Source organism: Typopeltis vanoorti, chromosome 6 (assembly GCF_054136105.1).
Source record: "Typopeltis vanoorti isolate ZY-2024b chromosome 6, IOZ_Tvanoo_1.0, whole genome shotgun sequence".
Lineage (NCBI taxonomy): Eukaryota > Metazoa > Arthropoda > Arachnida > Uropygi > Thelyphonidae > Typopeltis > Typopeltis vanoorti.
This window is the reverse complement of record NC_143554.1, coordinates 78,885,733-78,909,177: the sequence shown is the minus strand read 5'-3', so window position 1 is coordinate 78,909,177 and position 23,445 is coordinate 78,885,733.

Below are 23,445 nucleotides of genomic sequence, written 5' to 3'. Positions count from 1 at the left end.
GGAGGTTGTAGCTTAAGTTGTTATTTAGATGAACAAGATTAAAGATGATTTCTCTAGATTCCACAATTTTTCTCTCTATTTCGTCACTGCAACGGAAGATGTTAGTAGATTTTTCCCAGCAGACTTTGTGACTTTGGTAATCATCATTAGGATTAGCCGAGGAAAGGATATGACTTGATAATGCACTCGCTCTCTGTCTCTTTTAAGTAATGTCTCTCATGTGTTCTTCTATACGCATTTCGACAGATTTGTCTGTCTGTCCGAAATAAGGAATATCGCAGTCACATAATATTTTATATACACCAGGGTATTTGAGTTGATGATGACAAGGTTAATATAATATCAGAAAATATAATATCAGAACCTTGTTCACTCCACTTCCAAAGATCCGTTCCTTAATTAGCCATCCAAAACCTTGTCATCATCAACTCAAATACCCTGGTGTATATAAAATATTATGTGACTGCGATATTCCTTATTTCGGGCAGACAGACAAATCTGTCGAAATGCGTATAGAAGAACACATGAGAGACATTACTTAAAAGAGACAGAGAGCGAGTGCATTATCAAGTCATATCCTTTCCTCGGCTAATCCTAATGATGATTACCAAAGTCACAAAGTCTGCTGGGAAAAATCTACTAACATCTTCCGTTGCAGTGATGAAATAGAGAGAAAAATTGTGGAATCTAGAGAAATCATCTTCAATCCTGTTCATCTAAATAACAACTTAAGCTACAACCTCCCAGATAGTCATTCAGCAGTAATCATGTACTGGCGTTCAGGTGATGCAGCAAACACGCGCTCTCCCAACAATGCAACAAACGAAAGAACAGCTTCAAATACAACTACAACGTTTTCATGCTAATTATGTATAAAGACTGTCTGTGTTGTTCATAGTCTTTTAACCCTCAATGTTTAGTGTTTTTTCTTTTTTTTTCTCTTTTATAATGTCACCTGAAGAAGGCTGTTACAGGCCGAAACTAGTAGTGTGCTTATATTAAAATCGTTTTACTTAAATCTCGGTTCTAGTCATTTAATTCTTCATAAAACTATGTATGTTAACCGAATCAATGATCATTCTATCATATATATATATATATATATATATATATATATATATATATATATATATATATATATATATATATATATATATATATATATATATATATATATATATATATATATACAGGGTGTTCGGGATAAATTTGACATATTTATAATTAATTATATTTTTCCGTAAGTTACATGTATTAACACACACTTCTCTTCATTTAAAAGTTTGGACCCTTCTTCATTCATATACAAGATGTCAGAAAGGATGGATAGCTGGAACCCACCTGAATCATGGAAGAGAATAACTTGTATCATGATGATTCGTGCCCGCCATCAAAATAAGGATATTACGACTGCTGCCCAATGCTCCCTGAATACAGTAAAAACAATCAGGCATGAACTAGAGACTTGCAATGGTGACTACGAGGATGTAGCAAGAAGAAAGATCCCTAGCAGACGATCTGATTGCGTTCGTACAGCAGAATTCCTCGCAAATCTGCAGGAACAGGTGTTGAAGAACCCTGGCATTGGAATTCGGGCTTTGTTCGTGGAGTTGCTAACTGTAGTCAAGCCCTGGATAACAAGGGTAGCCAATGGTAGGCCGTATGTATGGCAGCAGGATTCGGCCCCTTGCCACACCTCTGGGAAAAGTCAAAAATGGTTGTCTGAAAATTTCTACGACTTCACCAGTCCAAATGTTTGGCCTCCAAACTCCCCAGACCTTAACCCCATGGATTATTTTGTATGGGGCGCAGTTGAAAAAGACACCAATCGCACTTCCAGTAATACAAAAGCCCAGTTAATGGATAAAATTAAAACAGTTTTTGCGGCCCTTCCCAGGGAGACTGTAGCATCAGCTTGTTCGAGGTTCCGAAGCAGAATTGAAGCTGTGATCGATGCTAATGGTGGTTATTTTGAGTAAATCTTGTTGATAGTATTGTAATTAACTCTGCCTGTAATGTTTTTTTGTCAATTCATTAAATTTAATAGATACAAAGAAGATTTTCTTTTTCCTTACGAAACTGTCAAATTTATCCCGAACACCCTGTATATATATATATATATATATATATATATATATATATATATATATATATATATATATATATATATATATATATATATATATATATATACACAATTATTATTGTATCTATTTAATTTTTCTAATTTTTCTAAGACATAAAGAAAATATTATTATTATTAAGAGAGACCTCCAGGGACTCATGACTCATGGAGGGAGGCCATATACTACATAAACACCAGCTATCATACTTATTCTTGAATTCATTCATACTGCTTGCACTTCCAATATCCAATGGAATTCTAAGCTTCCAAAGATGTCCTCTTGTCCTTTCCCCACCGTCCATAAATTGAAAAAGTTATCAGTTGAAATCCAGTATGACGGTTTTAGAAGTTTCTAAGTCTCAATCATGTCATCTCCCTCTTACTCCTGTTTGCTAGTATCCGCAGCCTACAAATTCTCAGTCTGTCTTCATAATCAGTTTTCCAATACTGATATCATTTTTAACACTCTCCTTTGTACTCTCTCCAATATATCAGAATCACAACGGAAACCATGAGACCAGACCTGCGCGCAGTAGTTCAAGTGAGGTCTTAATCAAGGCCTTGTAAAGATGCCAAATAACGTCCGTATCTTTACATGTCGACGTTCGTTTCAGCATTGCAATTAACTTTTGAGTTATATTTGCACTCTTTGCCACATGGCTCCTGAAGTTCAACTTCCTATCTACTAACACTTCAAGATCCCTAGCCTATTATATTGTTGGGATTATGTTAGAAGAAACATAATCCCAACAATATAATACGACATTATATATCTAATCACGCCCACCGATTTTTCCATGCCCACAATTCTAGTTCATTCCTATCTTAGCATCATCAGCCATTCTCTTTTCCATGCTAATTTTCTATAACCCAAACCCATATTCTCCAATTTATGCAACGGTCTAACATACTGTATTCTTACAAAAGCCTTATCAAAATCCAAAAGTATCATAGTGTATCAATTCCCCTTGTCTAGTTCAATGTAATATTGTTATAGAATGAGAACAAGCTACTAAATCATGACCTTCCCTTAGTAAACTTGTTCATTGCAAAGTACAGATTCACTATAAACTCATTTCTGAATGCGAGCCTTAACCAATTTTTCCAAAATCATCACCACCACTCCTGAGATACTAATTGTTCGATAGTTAGATACATCGGTCTTTGCACCACCCTTGTGCAATGGAATTACCACACATTCTTTCCATTCCTGCGGAATCTTCCTTGTTCTGAGACCCATATTAAACAGCCTGGTCAAAGGAATAGCCAGTTCAGCTGAATAGCCTTTTAGTACCTGTGCTGATATTCCACCAGTCCCTGTTGCTGAATTCTTATTCAGTCTGTGCAACAGCTCTAATACCTCGTCCTCATACACCAGAGGTTCTTCATCTAGTGAAAATGCAGCAGTGAACTCAATGTTGTGCACCACAGGCTGATAGGTTTTAACAAAATGGACACTCATTAACTGAACAACCTCTTCTGACTCTGTAACCCTAAAGCCATCTGCATTTAGAAGAGTTCTTTTTTCATATTCATTCTTTCTTTTACTTGCAGCATATCAATAGAATTCTTGTGGGTTGCCTTTATAACGCAGAGCCCGTTTTCTTTTCATACTCAGACTTTGCTTTCAGTACAACAGTTGTGACTATTCTAGACTACTGCTTATATCTTTCATAACGGACATCATCCTTATGTACACGGTATTTCTTCCACATTATCATTTTTTACGAATCTCTTGCTTAATAAGATTACACATCCGTTTAAATCCTATCCTATTTATTCTTTGGACCCTGGATACACATTCTGATATCGCATCATTAAAGTATTGTTTAAATGCTTCCCATGCACTGTCGATATTCTTCCCATTCAGTAACCGATCCATTTCCACTGAACTCAGGATACTCCTCAGTTGTTTATAATTTTCTGCTTTGTAGTTCAGCATGTAACCTTTTCTGAATGGAACATTGATACACTTTCACTTCCCAAGTGAGTATCGCATGATCACTGTCACCAACCGGAGGCAGAATAGTTTTAACTGAAACGCCCTCTGACACTATAATCAAATCTAACACTCTTTGCCCTCGAGTTTCCTTCCGTCACATGCTGCTTGAGGAAGTTGTCCCGCAACAGCTCAATCGATGCATTTTCATTCTTCTCATGAGATTCCACTGCTACCCAATCAATATTTGGATAATTAAAGTATTCCATTATGATTACTCTTTTTGCGCTCATCTTTTCTATTTGGTTATGCGTTTCTTCATCACTAGCAACCAATCAACCAAGTTTGTAACAACACCCACTAGGTATTTATTCATGTTAGATTCCCCTTACACCAGATGGCTTCAAACTCACTTCCACATAAAGTATTGTTGCAGTATTGTAGTCATAATTCTCAACTCTAACTGGATTCAAATAATTTCATATCATTAGTAGCACACTCCCCTTCTCTCCTATCCTGTCTATCGTTACTTAAAATACGGTACTATTGACACTCGATACCAGTTGGTATGTCTGATTCTGTAAGCCAGGTCTAACTAATGCCTACAATCTCAGGTCCCAAGATATTGACTGAGGCAACAAACTCTACCCCCTTTATTCAAATTAAGTGGATATTGAATCCAACGTTATTTCAAAGCCCAATAGAGAAACTGAAAGAGTTTCGTGCCGAATATAGAAACTATACACGTTTCTGCGGGGCAATTCGTAGGAAAGGTGGAGTCAGCTCTGGTCACAATCCTTAGTATTTCCCGTAATGTAAAACACATCTCCTAGCGGACATGTATAATATTATACATTATGGGGGATTCACTAGTCAGATCGGTTTCGACCTTTGTTGATGTCTCGTCAGTGAGTAGGCAGACCCAAAATGTAAATAACCAGGTTGTAGTGATTCAGGGGTTATACTTTACCATACGAATTGCAAATAGGTGTCACATCACAAAAGCCACAAAGAATTACTGAAATAGAGAGCCAAAATACTTCACTTCTGCAAAGCAATGTATAATGATATACATTATGGGGGGGGGGTGACTACCGAGACCGGATTCGACCTTTGTTGAGATCTCATCAGTGAGTAGGCAGACCCAACATGTAAATATGTTCTTTGGTATACTCTTGTCTGCGGTCTGCATGACTCAGTTGGAAAACTTGCTGATCTCTGTTCATCTGTAGTTCGTTATTCATGTAGACATCTTTGCACATGTTTGATGGGTCCTAACCGGACGAACACAAAGTCGAAATCGGTCTCTCCTCGTCAACATTTCCATTACAAAGCCCACTCCCATCATTAACTGGATTAATGAACGGATGAAGGGGTTGTTTGATAAGTGCGTGCAAAAATGGAGAAAACAATATTATGGGACATACCTTTTTTATTTTTCAACATAGTCTCCTTTGAGGTCCATACACTTAGTCCAACGATGCTGGAGTTTTTTGATCCCGTCCATATAGTTTGATTTGTCCAACTCTTCAAAATAGGCAATTGTTTCGGCAATCACCTCATAGTTTGATGAAAATCTCTTTCCTGCAAGCCATTTTTTCATGTTTGGAAACAGATAGCAGTCCGAGGAAGACAAATCTGGAGAGTAGGGGGGGGGGATGTGAAAGGACTTCGTACCAAAAATCGAACAATTTTACGATCACAACACGTTGACGCTTTTGATCCAGGGTGAGGAAACGCGGACCCATCTTGCGGATAGTTTTCTCATATATAAATATTCACGTAAAATATTATGTACGCGGTCATTTGAGATGCTCACAGCCTTAGCAATTTTACGCACCTTCACTCTTCTTACGCATCATCACCCATCAACATATTACTATTACTATTACTATTATTACGAGCAACTCCAGGGAGTCATTAGACTCATCGAGGGAGGCCCCAAATCATATTCATCACAACTATTTGACATTCATACAGTATCTATCATACCTTGCCTTAAACTCATTCACTGTCACAGCATCCACTACAGACTCAGGGAGCGCATTCCACTCATTCACTACTCTAAAAGTAAAGAACCCAGCTCTAACACCTTTACTAACCACACTTTTGCCCAGTTTCCATGGATGTCCCCTAGTCCTCCCACAACCAGCCCTGTTCTCAAAAATATCTTCTGAATTAATTTTATAGAAACCCTTCAGACAGGGCGTTCAGAACGTTCAGCGTCACTTGTGCTCAAAAATTACTAAATTTCGAAAGTTACTAAATAACTCATAAATCGTTCTAATCGAAGGAGCAGACTCACCATAATGTTTATCACGCTTAGCTTTGGTTTCCTGAACCGTTTTGCCTTTCCTAAAATAATGTTTAATCATTACACGAAATTCTTTCTCATCAATTTTTCATAAATCACGGTACTTGATCGATTCAATGAACTACAAACACAGAGTAATAGTTCTATCTGACTGAAACTTAGTGTGTGATCTTCAACAGTTGCTAGCCACTAAAAATAACCTCGATACGTACTGGTGGCGCCATCTGTTAGATTTTGCACGGACTTATCGAACAGCACTCGTATATAACATTTTCGTTCTTACACTCACATTCTCACCATTACTCCCTTTATAATTTAGTTTCCCTGATTGTCTCTGTTAGGTCTCATACCAGCTATTAGGTTTTCTATATAATATAACAGATGTGTATTACATGAAATAAGGCATGGTCCAGCATCACATACATTGGGTTTTCCATTCCTGTACTCACTAAAGTGAGCCCTTGAGGCATACAAGATTTCCAAAAATCCCTTTAGCACCTTTCAAAATAACCTGACCATGTTCAATACAAGAACGAAAGTAACATCTTCGTTATAAGAGAGATGACGTGCTATTTCGATTCTGAAAAGGAGAGTACGGACCACTCTACATATAATATAACAGATATGTATTCTATATCTCCATTTCTCTCTGATTAATCTCGGAGAGAGATGACTGATGCAAGTGAATGGTGTACTAAATAGTGTGAATATAAATATTTTTATATTGCAAAATATGAATTTACCTTAGTGCTAAAATAGACAAGAAAGAAGAGATATTTAAATTCATTAGTTAAGTTTTGTTTCTTTGATACGGAAATAAATCATATACAAATAATGGATATTAAGGTAATAATATCCATTATTACTTGTAATAATGGATATTATTACAAGGACGAAAAGTAGAAAAAATTTTCTTTATTTGACCAGAAAGCTTATGAGAATAGGTTCTTCGGCATCGGAATTTGCCTTAGCTTGCACTACTTAAAAGAACGCGACCGCTACCTACAGGCCCGTGAAACTATGGCAAATACACTAAGGAAAGGCGAATATACGGAGGCTTGGGCGGCAGTGGTATTAGTTTTATTCAGGCGGTTGGAAAAGTGGTAGATATCGCCCCCGCCTGAGGGTCGATGTGGCTGTCCAAGGGGGTCAGTAAATGTCGGGTCACAAGGGGTCAATAAACACCTAAAACGATTTTGAATAACACCCAGTAAACATGCAACACCACTGGCTGAGCCAACGAGGGAGAAGCGCACGCTCTTCCTTGATGAAGACATCTAGAAAACAGACAATCGGGGCTAGTGTGCATTTATCATCCATAGCTGTCAGAGTGGTATATAGTGATCTGATAACTGATATTTTTGAAGTTATAGTGCCCATAATGGGGACCTCTGATAGAAAGAAATGCCGACAGTATTCGCAAGTGTATTTAATATTTGGATTTATACCATCATTTACCCATGAAACAATGCCTCAATGCCTATGTGAAAAGACTTTCAGTAATGTTACCATGAAGCCTACAACGATGAAAGACCATCTCGAAAGGGTTCACTCTAATAATAAAAACAAAGATCTTAAATTAATATTTAGGCACTGAAATAAAAGATATAAAACGAGAAAATTTAAAGACATTTTTAAAGGCACCTGCCAGTGGAGATCATGAAGGAGGAGGGAAGGCATCATAGTATTTCGCTTAATATAGCAAAGAAAGGAAAACCAGATACCGTTGGTGAGGAGATAATCATACCAGCCATTAAAAATGTGATTGAAACTTTTTTTTTATTATTGAAAACATTTATTCATTTATTTAACATGATGGTGTCGATCAGGGATCAAATATTACATGAAGGGGGTCAATGGTCTAAAAGGTTTGCCGATCCTTTGTTTAAGTGCTACAATATAAGGCAACTCCGATACCGATGATCGCATTCTCATAAGCTCTCCTGTCAGATACCAAACCTTTCTACAAACATTCGGTATGGAAATAAGGTTGGGTCTTTAATGTAATTTACATTGCCGAAATGAAGTCGTACGGCCAGGGCCGAGCCGTGCGGTTGTGCTGATTGTGCACCGCACAAGGGCGCTTGAAGATAGGGGCGCCATTTCACAACGGGAAATAATGAAAAAAATATATATAAAATTTCTTATTCTTGAATTATTTCGTACTATATAAATATCACAATTACAAATTATAGTTAACGCAATAAAAATGAAATTTTAAATCAGTCAAATTATTATAAATTCTTAATAATCAAACAACATTTTTAACTTAGTACATCACCATCTTTTTATAATTTGTTTGAAGTGAAACGTTATCAATATTACCACAGATTTATTTCACAGAGAAAGCAACGACTCAGCGAAAATTGTATAAATATTCTCGATTGCTTATTATATTTTTAGTGGAAATTGTTAGTTTAAGACAGACCATGAATTCATTCTTACGCTGTGCTTTGCCCAGTACTGTCAACAGGGTGTAGCATAGAGGCAGCCTGCCTCACGGGGGCTTCTTAATAAGGGCGCTCGTTCAGCCGTACTACGGCAACATGATATTTTCCAAAAATACAGCTGTTAGTTTAGCAAATAAAAAAGGCGTCATTTTCCATTGACAGGTAAATATGTGCTTATTATATTTTATTAATAAAAAAGTACACTCATACATACTAAAACTAAATATTTTGGAACCACCTTATTAGATACTTAAGGAAACAACCCATAAAGTATCATACGATGTGAATTTCATAAACTTTTAGAGTCTCTCTCTCTCTCTCTCTCTACACACACACACACACACACACATATATATATATATATATTAAATTATATTATGCATGAATTCTCCTACTCAAATTGTGAATCACTATCGCCCCTGACTTTCACATTGGAGGGATAACTCGCTGCAGTAAACAATACGCCCACCACAGCAGCAACAAGAAAGCCAATTAGTTTTATCATGTCACTGAATAAGGTTCACAGACATTTGCAGACTGCGTAATATATTTCTCAACAAATAGTGCAATTAAAGACAACTGGGAATATATATAAACACTAACTAATAATCACATCTCCCCAGCAACAGAAACTGCTGTATAGACTGGAGCAAACCACTTGTTGCAGGTGCAACATATGGTTTGGCTTGACACTACCCCGTCATGAACGTGTTAAAACTAAGAAATGTATAGTGAATGCAATTCAGATATTACGTAAATCGGTTTAAGAAAATTAGCATTTTAATTCAATTGTCAGCTTGTTTTGTTTGGGTCGCTCGATCTTTTGTTAATACCGCACCAATCCTACGCTCTTCTTAATAGTTGCTTTTTTCTCTACTGGCCTACAATCGCGCACATCTTTCACTTCTCATTAGTAATTTGTCAATGAGTGTTCATTACGTATCTCACGTGTTAAATTACCGGTAATTTTTGCTTGATATAATGGGAAAGAAGATGACTCTATTTGCGTAGATAACTTTGACTGCACACAAGGAAACCTCTGTCGAGGACAGCAGAAGTGATGGATAATGGGATCTTCTTGGTAAGTCATACCCATTTTCAGTTTTTTTTTCCTGAAAACTTTAGTTTCCGAAAATCCCCGCATATATCTCGCACCACGATTTTTTAGCTTTAATTTTGAGAAAAAAGGGCGAGTTATAGTCGAGAAAATACGGTAATTTTTTTAGCTTTCAAATTCTTAAGTATGGATCATTGGTTAAAGACTGGATTTATAAAACGCACAAAAGAGAGCAATATAGCAGATACAGAAATAGGCAATTTCACTCCTCTCATTGATGATAAATTATTTATATTAAGTAAAAATGTACAGTATTTTTATAAATTTTGTTCTATTAAAAATAAATCTCTTTTTTTGTTTAAATGTACATCTAAATTCAAACAAAACAGATATTTACAATGAAATATATTTTTATTTATTTTTATTATTATTATTTTGATAAGGGTATTTTGAAAAGATACTTCGTAATAATGAAAATTAAAGAAGGGGTACAGTGATATCTGAAGTTTCAGAAACACTGATCTATCCAAATATTTAGTCTGAAACATAGGTGTATATTACGATGTTCGTTTTCTTAAATTCCGCTTCGAATTTGGATAGACGAAATAGCGTCTATCCAAATATGCACTTCTTACATTTTTTTCAACATCATTTCAATTTTGAATGTGAAACATATTGAGTGTATTGTGTATTCTGTGTTTAAGTGAATTTGGACAATTTTTGACTTTGATTTTAATTGTGTACTTATTTTTGGATTTTTGATAGACAAATAAAATTTTAAAGATAATAGTTTATAAATTATAAACATATTAATCAGCTGTGGGACCATAGCTAAAAATCCCGTATATATGGGGGTAGACTATCGGCGCGTCATGCTGACGCGAATCGAATTAAATTAATAAAGATTTATTAATTTATGAGCTACAAAACTCTTCAGATGATCTACATTTGTTTATACATACTGCAATTAGCCCTAGCTTGATACTTGTCAGTGTATTTTTGCATCATTTCATTTTATGCGTTACAATGTTACTGTGCGGTTGCCTTTTGTTTCATAAAATATATTTATTGTTGTTTTTTGTGAATTTGGATTATTATTCATGTTAAGTAAGTATGTATATTATATTTTTGCTAAGCTTGAAAATCAGTTAAATTGTTTCATTACAGTTAATTATCTTATTTTGAAAACAAAAGATTTTATCTTATGTTGGGTAGACGTCTAGAAAATAAATAATTTTCAATAAGATATCTATTTATATATTCGTTCTTGTTCTCGTTGGAAGACATTGGGATCCTTTTACTAATTTCTTTAATAAATAATTTTAATATTCTAGAAATTTCTTAATTATTAAACAATTACCAGAATGTAAAAAATATAAAATAAATATCACAGAAATCAATAAGTGGCTAATATCTTTACATGTTAATTTTAAAAAATACCTAAAATATAATCATATTTATTATTGAAAGCCTCTGAAAAATCAAATTCTGTAATAAAAAAATGGTCAGTCTTAGGCCATTCACCTTAAAAATAATAGTCGGTTAAGGGATTAAAAGATAAGTTTAAGGGAAAATTCAGAAATTATTATTTATTTTGGTGAACAACTTTTAACGCTCTTCTTAATTTCAAGTCTAACCAAGTGTGTTAACCCCTAGATGTCGGAAAAAAAGCCAAAGAAGTTATTTAGTGTACAAAACAGGAAAATACAATTGCAACGAGTACATCTGGAACGTAAATTGGCTGGATCGCTGAATAAATTTTTTTAACTTCAGGACCACATAAAAAACGAAGAACAGAAAGTTCTGACGAAGCAAGTACTCAGTGTAGCTCTACTACAGAAGAAGAAAGAGAGGACACAAGATAAGTATGAAGAAACAAATGTTACATGCGAAAATATAACTGGCCTGACTGGACTGTCTGCAGAAGTTGCAACAGAAGAAATATTGGATTCCAATTCAGCGAAACGCGAAACTTCAAATTTTACTTTAAATTTTAATGTTAATAATCCAGATACTTGGCTGAATCATATAAATACCAAAGTTAGAGATTGTTTAGTTGAGCATTGTCCTCGTCAAGTTGTTAATAAAGAATTTACCAAAGATGAATCTGGCCGCAAGTTTTCCGATTCATACTATTATTGAAAACTTGAGCAAATGGACAAAAAACTTGACGAAGTTATTTAGTTTATTTAGAATCGCGAAATTCGGTTTTCTGTTATTATTGCAAAATATTTGGTAGACAAAATTAAACTTACTAACGACTACGGTTGTAACGATTTGCAACATTTGAGTCATATACTAGAAATACACGAGACAAGTTCCGTGCACTTTAAAAACTGTACAAAATACAGCGAACTTTAACTGTCGTTGATTATGAAATGCATTATTGATTGCACTCAACAAAGATTATACGAAACTGAGATACAATATTTAACAAGACAGTGTATAGCTTTTAGAGGTTCTTCACAAAAACGTTTTGAAAATGATAACTGCAATTTTTTAAAGTTAGTAGAAACTGTCGCTAAATTTGATTCGATAATGGCAGAACACTTGCATCGCATCCAAACATCACAAAAAAGGAACACGGCTCATTATTTAGGTGATAAAATACAAAATGAAATCATCCGTATAATTTCTGAAGCTATGAAACAAAATAATTTAGAAATGGTTAAAGAGGCGAAATATTATTCATTAATTCTTGACTCTACTCCGGATATAAGCGACCCAGAACAATTATCTATTGTTATTAGATTTGTTAATCAAAATAAAGATACAAATCTAGCAGAAATTCATGAACATTTTTGGGCTTTCAGTCTGTAGAAGATACCACTGGGCAAGGACAATTTCAATTTATAAAAAATTATTGAATATTAACATTTCGGATTTACGCGTCCAAGCTTATGATGACAGTTCAAATATGCGAGGAAAACATAATGGACTGCAGAAAAATATCCTTCAAATAAATGCAAGGGCTTTTTTTTATTAGGTGTGCTGCTCATTCATTAAATTTGGTAGTTATATTGCAACTGTAACTACCAAATTTAATGGTAGTTATAGTTACACAGCTAAGATATCCTGTGAAACTGAAATTTTTTGGCGTAATACAGGAAATATATAATTGTTTTTCAATATCTGTGAAGCGTTGGGCTATATTAAAAAAACATAGTCATGTTTTAAATTTGAAAACACTTTCTTCTACTCGGTGGGAAAGTAGAGTAGAAGCAATAAAGCCACTTAAAAATAATATCAAGAAAATTGTATAAATTAATTGTATATTAATTTATACAATTAATAATCAAGGAATATTAATTTCCTTGATATTAAAAATAATATCAAGGAAATTCATCTTCCGTAATATCTTTATGATATTACGGAAGATGAAACTAAAGATATCGATTCTAGAGTTCAGACAGACAACTTAATTTCAAAGATTTATTCGTTTAAATTTATTTGCTCTGTTCATGTTTGGTACGAAATCTTAAGTCTCGTAAATGTTGCAAGCAAAATAATGCAGAATCCGACATTTGATATAGGAAAAATTACAGAAAATCTTGATTATGTTATACAAGAATTAAATACTCGCCGAACAGAACAATATTTTGAGAATATTCTTAGAACTGCAAAAGAAGTAGCAAACGATCTTAATATTGATCCTATTTTCCAGACATTCGCAAAAGAACAAAAACAAAAATGTTTGGTTACGAAGCATCAGATGAGACAACGCATGATTCTAAACAAAATTTTAAAATAAATAAATGCTTTCTTCGAGATTTTAGACCCGACAATCACTTCAGTCATGGAAAGATTCATACTCTTAAAACAACATAGCGAAGACTTTAAAGTTATAAGCGACATTAGCAAATTAAAAGATTGGAGCGATGAAGATTTAATGAAATATTGTAAAGATTTGCACTTAAAACTGAGCGACAATCAAGATTCCGACAATCGCGATATTGATAGTATGACTTTATTTGAGGAATTAAAAACTTTGCAATGTTTTATTAAAAAAAGAGTCGACTCGTCAGGATGTTTTAAATTATATATACGAAAATAAATTAACCGACACGTTTCCCTATACTGTGATTGTGATAGTATTTATTTAACATTACCAATAGACATATAAGATATTATTATTATTTTGTGGCGGCTAAAGCAAGACGGATAAATATGTAAAATAAATCTACATTTATCCTAATTGTTATATAATTAAAAGAATATCTCCAAATTATCTTTGTTATGTAATATTTCTTTTTATATTAAAATAAAGTAATTTTTGTTTATGTATATATATACATTCCATTGTATTTATATATTAACGAATAAACATTTTTGAAAAATTTTTATTATTAAAAATTCCTTATTAATGAATTTCAGAGCATTTAATATTACAATGCTTTCCTACTGTTAAATAAAATTTATTTCTATGTATGCGTTTAAACTGTTTTGTACTTTTAACAAAGTCAAATTTTTTGCAAAAATTTTTCGTAGAAACTTATTTTATGGGGGCGCTGAAAAAAGTTTTTCACAAGGGCGTCTCCTACCCACGGCGCGGTACTGCTTACGGTTCTTTCTTAATTATTTAAGTATACATTTTTTTTTTACCCTGCTTCTAATTAAAACATTACTTTATCATTTTAATTAACCAGATGTTTTGCGTCGTGAAAAGTCAGCATTTTATATTTTGCCTCAGATTTCATTTAGAGATTTAACGTACATCATTCTAACTAACTTTCTGTAAGCGGTAGTACCGATTTGGATTCAAAACATCGTATGCCACCATATTAACAATAGCCCCGTCGACTTATATTTTCGTCTGATACTTTTTTTCCCGGTAGGATAGCTGTTAATAGAATGTGGCTGGAATCACATTTGCGTTAACAGTCCGGGTGTGCGGTCAAAAATAATGACATATTTGACCCTTTTGCACAGACGTGCAGATGGAGCAGCGTGTGTCAAATTCTTAATGCTACAGTGGTTTAAAACGACCCAGAAGGCGAGGCAGGGTTTGAACTGAGACAACAGCACCCAGGGGTCGTTAATGGCTGTGACTGGTTATTGTATGAAGCAATCCCATTGAACGTTGTCATTTGTCATGAGTTGCTGTTTTTGTGTCCTAAGTTTCATCTCAGTTTTGATATATACATTTATAGAAATTATAAATAATTTATAACATTTTTCCCATACATATAATGAGACACAGTGTTGATGATCTTATTATAGTCAAAGTAGCCGGAACTTTTGTATAATAAATAAGTAAAACGAGTTATTTCAGCCTTTCTTTGGTTCAATCCGGAAAAATAATAATTTTCCCAGTGCTTATTATTTCTCCGATTTCTATGCGTATTTATATGTTATATTTAAAAATCTCATAAAAAATCAAATTATACGTGTCTCACTCTAGTATTTGCATCAATAATCTAATCTCACAACGAAGGGTAAACCCTCTGTGCTTCTCACATAAAGGCTGCGCGTGAAGCATAATCTTTGCTCATTTGACCTGTATGCTGTCTGTGTGCTTTCCACATTTAAAATTATATTAGTTGATAAATTAAAGTGTTCAAAGTTATCTTACAATTAATTTCATTGGACTAATTAAGCTAATGCATTATGCACTCTTAAAACTTTCATATATCAATAAAAATGCAATCATATGGTCAAATTGACGTGAATGTTGTGTCCGGGTTGCATGAGTCACACGACAGCAAATCCAATGATGGGTGGTCTGTGTGTGTGCAGATGTACCACAAGTTAGGTAAACAGATGGATAAGAACGAATGTAATTAAAATCTAGATTTTGGAAAGCTTGACAAAACTCTACTGAATAATAATTATCCCCGGTTTGTATTTAACCATTTAAAATTAAGTTGTTTTATTGTTACCGTTTATAGTGGTATTCTCTCTGCTTTAGACGAATCATGTCAATGATATATGAATAATGGCTCTTCTTTCTGCAAGGTTGAAATTCAGGCTTAAAAATAGTGTTCATTAATAATATGCCGAAGATTTCCCAGCACACCGATTTTGATGCATAAAATATGTCGAATTCAATGGAAATAATAAATTTTAGGACTAATGCTGGAACACCTGTGGCAATGTAAAACGTTTCAATATTTCTGGGTAGAGAAGTGGGATTTAGAGAGTATCGCTCCTTTTACGTGATAGTAGGGGGATGACTGAAAATTATCAGCAGCATATGGCCTATCCGAACAGTTTTTTCACAAGCCACGTAGACACGAAAACGCACAGAGAAAGACAGAGAGAGAGAGAAAGAGAGAACATAAAACAAAATACTTCGTATACAAATCCCTATAAAAAAAGCCTGCTATCCTTACATTCCAGAACCTAACTCCAATATTTTCAAACATTTCAGACATCAAACGTAATCAATGTACATTTATTGGACATTAAATTGGGGAATAATGAAAAGATGAAGAATATTTGTAAATCTATGTAGAAGCCTACAGATCGTTTAGTTATTATTGAAGGTATCTTGGCAACAGTGCAGCTGAAAATTACACAATCGTTCATGGCATTTTAATATCAGGATGAGAACGAGATATTCACTGAATATTGTGGTCCTGTCCATTATCATCGGCATTTATTTTCTGAAAACTGTGGTAAACTACTATTGCGGCATATAACTGATGGCTTCTTCAAAAAGATGTGTTGTTGTTGTTGTTGTTGTTGTTGTGAGCATGTGTGAGCATCTAGGAAACCAGTATTACTATTTGGATCTGAGATGAGATATTTGTCAGAAGTTTATACTTCCTAGATGATGATCATTGCAGGCTACCATTAATCGGTGAAGTGCTCTATGTCTGTACTGTGTGTTCGGGGGGAGGCTGGTTTGCCCGTTTTTCAGGGATGAAAAACACCATTTTCTGATAGAACCCCTCCCGACTCCGTATTAAATCGAGCTAACTCACCTTTAGTCGAAAACATTTCAGAAATGTTCCTCACGTCAGAAACGATCCCAGGTCTTTCCAAGCAAAGAGTCTCCCTGAAGATCTGATTACGTACGCTGTAATTTGGACGAAAATATTTAGAACTATCAACATTTGGCGCACACCTCTGGCTCTCTCGTGCACACCAATGTGCTGCAGTATACCGTTTAAGAAGCACTGAAATTGAATATCCTGAACTGTGGCACCATCTGCTGACAAAACAGCGAACTATCTTAATATGTATATAAGCATACAATTGTGCGTTGTCTAAGTCAAATCGAGAATGACTTATTTCAGGCTGATGTTGACCATGAATCGAAGTGAAGGTCTAGAGATAAAGAGATAAGTAAAGGAATTTAGAAATGAATTCAAATCATAGTTATATAACATGATGTATGCACTTTCACCATAAAACTGGACGCGCCCGAAAATAAACAGAAAGTCAGCACGGCACTCGGTAACGATATACTCTGTGAAATATTCCTGTAGAATTTAACATTTTACTTTAATTTCATTTAATGAAATGAATAAAATTTGGTTTCTTTTATATAACTTATTAGCTTTCAATTTCTATTATGGAGAACATAACCATACTTGTAAGCTGACAGAAAAAGATAATCGGATTGAATCTATGGGAAACGACCCTGGAATGGAAAAGGGAAAACGAAAATAGAAACGACAAAATATAATACACATAGCAAACTGGAATGTAAGAGGAATAGCATATAAAGAAATAGAATTAGACCAGTTATTAAATGAAAGAAATTTTAAAATAGCAGTAATCACTGAAACAAAAAAGAAATTAAAAGGAACTATGAGAACTGAAAATTTTAATGTGATATACAGTGGAGTCGACAGAGACCAAAGAGCACAAGCAGAAGTCATGATTTGGATTCATAACTCCCTTTCAAAACAGTTAAAACATTATAAATTATGGAATGAAAGAATAATAGAAGCTAGAATAAAAATAGATAGAGGCTATTTAACAATAATTGGTTTATATGACCCAGAAGAAGGAAGAGAACAGGATAATATTGATTTTTATAATCAGCTACAAAACATATATAATAAAATAAATAAAAATGATTACATAATTTTAGCAGGAGACTTAAATGCAAGAATTGGAAACACGAAAATTAATAATAATATAGGAATACATGGAGAACACACTCTAAACAGAAATAGTAAAAAATTGATTGACTTTGTAGTTTATAATAACCTAAAAATAATGAATTCCTTCTATAAACATAAAGACATACATAAATATACTTGGGCAGCAAGAGGATGGAAATCAATATTAGATTACTTCATATTAAATGAAAAGACATCAAAATTTTCACTAGATGTTAGAGTTCACAGAGGATATGAAATAAGCAGTGACCACTTCCTTGTTAAAATAAAATTAAGATTACCACCTAAATGGCTACAAGTAACAAGAACAGAAAGAAAAATTGAAACATTTGTTTATAAAACTGGACTATTGAATGACACAAATGTACAATGGCTATATGAACAAAGAATTAACCAGTATCTAGATAAAATAAAACAAAATGAAGAAATAGAAACAGAATTGCTTAATATAAAAACGATACTAAACGCAGCAGAAAAGGAGAGTTTAGGAAAGACCAAAAAATTCAATAAAAGAAAAAAACTGAAGATCTGGGATGATACAATCAAAGAAATAATCAAAATGAAAAAAGAAGCCTATCACAAATGGTTAAGCAGTAAAAGATTAGAAGATGAAATAGAATATAAAAGAATAAGAGCCATAGCTAAAAGAGAAGTCAGAAAAAGACATAGAGAATCATGGAATAAATTTCTTAATATCTACTTAAATGAAATAATAATAAAATGGAGTAAACATTTACATCAAAGAATTAAACTTTCACCTACAGTTAACTTAAACACTCTCCTCTTTGCAGACGACCAAATAATAATTACAAATTCTGAAGATAACTTACAGAAAGCTACTCTAAATCTAAATGAGATATCCAAAGATTATGGTATGATAATATCAACGGAAAAATCAAAACCTATGGCCTTTAAAGGACAAGATCCAGCAAGAACTAAAATAGTATTAGATAACAAGATCTTAGAACAGATGAATTCATTTAACTACCTAGGATGTATGATCACTTATGAAAATGAAAAAAAGATATATACTTAAAAATTGCAAAATATTTAAAACTAACGAGTGTAATTAATTCTATATTTAAACCAAACCTAGTTCAAAAACAAACCAGACTAAAAGTATACAATACATTAGCCCTACCAGTCTTAATGTATGGAAGAGAAATCTGGACAATAAAAAAAAGACAAACAAAGATTAGTAACAGCAGAAATGAAGTTTATGAGAAAAACTGCAAAGTATACCCTATTTGATCACAAAAGAAACGAAGAAATTTTGAAAGAAGTAAACCAAGGATCGGTTATAGAAAAAATTAAAAAATATAAACATAAATGGATGGAACACGTTCAAAGAATGAAAACAGAAAGATTACCAAAACAAGCCTTAAAGTACAATTAGGAAAAAAGAAAACCAAGACGTCCTCTTAAACGATTCAACGATGACTTCTATGCCCGGAACAGGCCATACTAGACCTAAATCCTTGATACGTATGATGATGATGATGATGATGAGCTTTCAATTTCAGGAATATAAGATACATTTGATTAGTATTGGAAACTAAAATATGAGGCAAAGATTTGCGATTGCGATTAATATAATGCTCGAAACTGCATTTGTGCATTTGTAGAATTACCTCCTGCTGGTAGTTGTTTCATCTTTACTGGTGTCCATTGTGAAGTTGAATTTCTCTATTTGGAACTCGAAATAGGACGAATAAGAATCAGTGTTAAAATCGACATTTAGAATTACTGGTAATTTTTTTGTCACCAGCGCAGCACCGTCGCTTTTATAATGGAGAAAAAAGAAGTCAATTAAATTCACATCCTCAGCCGAGTGATTTTGAGAACTATTGTTGGTAAATAATGTCAAATCTGAGCAATAATGTGTGCGTTTCCATACAATTACACTACACTACTACCAAAAATATCCCTCTCATGGATATTACAGGGATGATAAAGTGTTCATGTTTCTCTTGAGAACAGAGGACGCCTGGTGTCTGATCTTGTAGAGGTATTGGTAGAGCAAAATAGGACTCGTCGGTAAACAGTACTTATCCGCGTTGGTCTTGGACCCAGTTAACTTGGAACTCATTTCAATCGTTCCCTCTTTGGGTGTGTGAACGGGATACACAGACTCTCTGCTGCCTTGCACACACACTGCATTCCTGAAGCCTTCTGCGCAGAGTGGAACTAGATACTAATACTCCTCTAGCCAACGCGAGGTCAGATTACAGCTGATTCGGGATAGCCCTTTTGTTTATGTGAACCGATAATTTAAGTTATCGGTCACCCCACTGCGGTTGGTGACCGAAACTTGTGATCTGCATTTCATCTCCAGAGTGCTGATTGTAGGTTTTGGAACTGGTTCATCAATCTTTGAACCACAGGACGAACGACTCACATGCAACTATCTGGCTACTTGAGTCTGATTTTGGCCGCTTCTAGTGTTGATGATATTTTGCAGCCATAATCAAGATGCGTGATATCATGAAATATCTTGTTGTAGCACCACGCCTGAAATGTACTGAGAGCAAGATACCATTCCAAAAATGCCGGCTTTTATGTTGTAGATCATTTGCATATACTCATTCGTATGAGCATGCAAAGATCGAGTGTCATATTTAAATAATGTATCTGACGTTCAGATTTTTCCCTTTTTTCACATACTTTTCGGGAGTTTTCTCTATATTCCTTAATTTGCGGACACTAGTCTATATTTTGGTTTCTTATCAGTTTTATACATACGGATAAAATGGTTTAATTATTTGATTCGTTTTGGATTTCAAGTGCAAAACTATTATTTTTTTGGTGTTCCATGATAAATATTGATTTGATGGATCTGCTAGGGGTCAATGGAAGAATAATGTACTGGATCAAGAATGAAATCTGCTAAAATCCTTATCGCTGTTGTCCAGAGAAATGATCACCGTATCTCATAGTAACATTGTAAGGCAGCATGTCATATAACATTGACTATGCAAACAGTGTCTTTGAGAAAATAAGAATGTAAAAGTGAGATTAGCCACTAGATTTCGAACTAATTATTTTGCTCTAATTTTGAAGAGTTATAACTTGTCACAAATGCTCAACATCGTTGAAGTGCTATCATTAGTGTCATGAAATACGTAAGATAATTATGATACGTAATTATGATACTCCCACCGACGAAATATTATAATGTTACCGATAATGGGCTAAGATTTTCTTTCTTCATTTTTATAAATCTTAAATAGTTTATCGATTTTCAATTGTTCTCATTTTAGATGCAAAACACGAATACTTTTAAGTATTTCCGATCTCCAATTAATCCATTCTCCAGCCTGTTGGTTGGAGAAATAAATTCATTGCATGTTCTTTGTTGATACACAGAATCATTTTGTATTACAAATACATATTTCGAACTTCAATTAGAGGTTGGCGCTACAACATACCTTGGCTTTGGCTTCAAACGTGATATACAGACTTGATATCCATTTAGTATAAGAATAATTTGGTTCGATTCTATTTTCCTAGATAAATATATACGCTTTAGTAATCAAAGATACCACGTAATACATAGGAACATTCACTGAGACTGATGATGGGCCATTTTGCGACTGCATTTAAAAATACATTTCTGGAAAACCAAATATTTCTCGGGGAAGAAATCCTGCTGACCTGTGTAAAAGTTCGGCAACCTGTGAAAAAAAATGCTTAAAATAATTTCTGGTAAAGACACTAGAATCCAGCATTTGGAATTTCTTGTGACCAGCTAGTGTTATGGAATTAAAGGCCATTTTCACAGCGCTACACAGGCATCTTAGTATGTAGTGATCATATAACTAATGATCACTACATACTAATGCAGAATATTTATGCTTATATACTGTAGCTTTATCATGCATTCAAAATGCATTTGGAAACTTAACACATACTTTCAGAGCATTTGTTCATCCAGATGTCTATTACTATTCAAGTGATAAATATTAGTGAATGGCTCTCTGTTCTCTGTTCATCTGACATGAACAAGCTCGATGTATTCCAAATTCGATGCTTGCTGCAGATCCTGAGCGTCTCGCTTCGTGATTGGCACTGTAATGGACTATACGAGCCGAGCAAAGTGTGACAACCAACCTGCTGTCGATGAACAAATACAAAATCGTAGACTGCGGTGGTTTGTCCACATCTGCAGAACGAACACTAGTCGGCTGCCTCACAAGCTACACTGTAGTAATCGACATGAATATTGGGAGTTCAGCTAGCAGCACCGAGGAAAACGTGACTTGGGCATGTCAATAATGACCTGCGTATACAGTGGATGACCACTTATATGACCAGAGTAGTCTCCACCGATCGCCAAGAATGGAAGCGAAATGCGAATGATATATGAAATCCAGCGGCACCTACAATAGCGAATTGATTGAGAGGCCAACCAGCTTATCATGATTAATTAAAGGAGAGAAAGAGCGAAAATTACGAATCCCCCCCTAAAAAACATAAGGGACGTAATTCAAAAACAGGCAGCGTTGTGCATTTTTTGTTAATTAGATCCATGAAAATTTGAAAGCGTATCGTAGAATTAGTTCCTTGAATGGGATCCGAGTAGTAAATTTGGAATCCTGTGAAAAGCTAGCCAATTCAGGTGTTCAGAGGGAATAGTAATTTGACACCAGGACGATTAAAATCATCAGTCAACCTGAAGACATTCAGGAATATTTATGCCCGCAGTGGGAATCCACCTCATGACAAGTTGTTGGAAGAAAACGATTTCAATCCACTTGGCCTATTAACCCGAATAAAAAATAGTGTGGTAAACCACGATTTTGTGTCTCTTCGCACAAGGTAATCTTTCTGTATCTTTGCAAACTTTGGTATGATCACTTTTCCAAGTAAGAACTTAAACCTAAATCGAGTAGGTGTAATATATATACAGTAACTCAAATTTCACTCCATCGAAGTATCTAACAAAAATGTCGTACTTAATCGTGGTCATATGACAATGTCATGCGATCGCTACCGACGGTTTCAAGCAAGTGTACTTCTCTTACTCAGCTGTTTTTTTTTTCCCCTTCGTGATTGGCTCTAGTTTCAAATTGTATGGCCCATCTGTATGTTAAAAATGTTACTGTCCTACATTCATGAGTCTTTATATATCCCTCGGTTAGGTAAGTAGTGATGGAAGACTTCCTAACCTTCCCAGATAAGAGAAGGATAGCTTTATCAACCCAAGTACCAGTTTGCTTAATTTTTCTTTTTTGCAAAAGTCGGTATTATCTGCACTAAGTTCCGATTATTTAAGTAAAAATAATGAACTATAAGTGTAAAAAGAAAGGTAATATAGGGTTAAAAATGAATGAGAGAAAGAGAGAGAGAGAGAGTTCCATTAGACATACTGCTATATCGAGCATTTTAATAGTATAAAATACCCTGAACTGTGGCGTCATCTCTTATCATAATAGCAACCTTATGCTATTATTTACTCGTCGACATTTGTTCAGGCGACGATATT